The sequence below is a fragment of the Chrysochloris asiatica genome, unplaced genomic scaffold, assembly GCF_000296735.1.
Source record: "Chrysochloris asiatica unplaced genomic scaffold, ChrAsi1.0 scaffold00086, whole genome shotgun sequence".
NCBI classification, from domain to species: Eukaryota; Metazoa; Chordata; class Mammalia; order Afrosoricida; family Chrysochloridae; genus Chrysochloris; species Chrysochloris asiatica.
Window position 1 is genome coordinate 6870335 of NW_006408604.1, and position 2084 is coordinate 6872418.

Here is a 2084-nt window from a genome sequence, read left to right on the forward strand (position 1 = left end):
AAGTGTCTGTGAGTCAGTCACCACTCATAGCCACCCTGTATAGGGATTCCAAGGTGAGTTTGAACCACCGACCCTGTGATTCAAATTACCTTGTAGTCCAGTGTTTAACCTACAGTGCCACACCAGGATTCAAGAGGGTAATGGTGGTGGTGGTTATGTGCCATGGAGTCGGTTCCGATTCACAGCGACCCTGTACAGGGTTTCCGAGGCTGTAAATCTTTACGGGAGCAGAAAGCCTCATCTTTCTCCCACAGAACAGATGGTAGTTTCGAACTGCTGACCTTAAGGTTCGCAATCCAATTCATAACCACTATGCTACCAGTAACGACAAAGTCTACTTTAAAGAAATCAAGTGACCTGCCCAGAGGCACAGAACTACTCAGAGTAGGATCAGATTTAGCTCATTTTTCTTTCAGACCAGATTTAGCTTTTTTTTTTCCTTCTGCTCTAAATTGGTCCAGCTTTCTCTCTACAGGAACACAGCCATTATCTACTCACTTAGGGCAAATATTTCCAAAAGGAAAACAAGGGGATTTTTTGCTTTAGCTATGAGAAAATAAAAAATGCATGTTTTAGTAGACAATACCGTTAACATAAGAACACTGATCACCAAACAGGTCAAAATGAGTATCTACGTCTGAGAGCATGTTCCTTATTTATAAAAACCCCCAACCCTCTCTAAATGTGACACTGAAAAAACATTTTATTTGAAGAGCTTGTCAAGAGCATCTGCTTCCATTAACTCAATTTATTTTTTAAAATCTATTTATTAGAAGCATACAGACCAAAATATAAGTGACAGAATAATTAATAATTTCAGTCCTTTTTGTTTTGCCGTATCTTCCAAAATTTCTCCCACAAACAATAATTCCTTTTGAAATAAAAAAAAGGAATAAAAACTGAATTTCATTACAGGAAGAAGTTACAGTGTTCATTTAAAAGAATTTCAATTAGACAACTAAAAGTAATCAACTAATACTACATAACTTAATAAATAAAATGATTGTTTTCCTAACCAAACCCCATGCCATCCAGCTGATTCTGACTTTGCACAACCCTATAGAGCAGCAGCACTCCTAGACTGTTTTACTAATATATAACAATTTAAAATAATTTATTCTAGGAGTCCTAGTGTGGCAGGATAAGCAAAGGGCTGATAACCACAAGGTCAGCAGTTCAAGTCCAACAGCAGCTCCTTGGAAACACTACCTAGGGTCACTATGAGTTGGAAAAGACTCCATGGCACTTCAACAACGTCTTAGGCTAAACTTCTATCTGAACTTAAAAATCATTGTTTACATTATTTATACCAATGAAGAAAAAACTACCTTGAAATACACCTGATTTTATTTAAACAAAAAGGATAATAAAATCAAAGCTATATGCGCTGGACTGCAAGGTCGATTTGAACCACAAGGTTGGCAGTTCAAACTCACCATTCACTCCTCGGAAACCCTATACAGGGTCTCTATGGGTCAGAGCCATCTTGACAGCACTTAACAACAACATAATCATTTAAATACAAACATAAAAGTCATCTATCATTAATTCAACATAATTGTAATTGTTTTTGCCTTTACTGTTACTTTTCAACAAATGAATAGAATGGTTCTAAATTCTTGCAAATTAAAAAAAGATGTAATTGTATTTCTTGAAAGGAAAACAAATAAACATTAGTTTAGGAAAAATTATGTGGCAGTATGGCAAGATCGTCAGTTCAAATCCATCAGCTGCTCCTCAGAAACCTTACACAGGGTCAACTGATTTGGAGCTGACTCGACAGTACTTGCCAACAACATGAAGTCTAAAGCTGTATCCTTGGAGATAACGAGAAATGAGTAATACATTCTAGCCTAACCCTATTTCCTAATCACCATCCTCTGAATCTTCCAATCTAGGCAATATTCCTTTATTGAAAAGGCCACATTCCAAAAACAGAAATAGAGTTTTAAAACAACCTGCTAAAGGACAGTGATTGAAAGTTTCAACTTGGTGAAATAACTGTATTTATAAAGGAGGAATGGAGTTCATACTATGTGTAATATCTTGAATTTACAAGATATGGCTTGTCTATCCAATGTCTT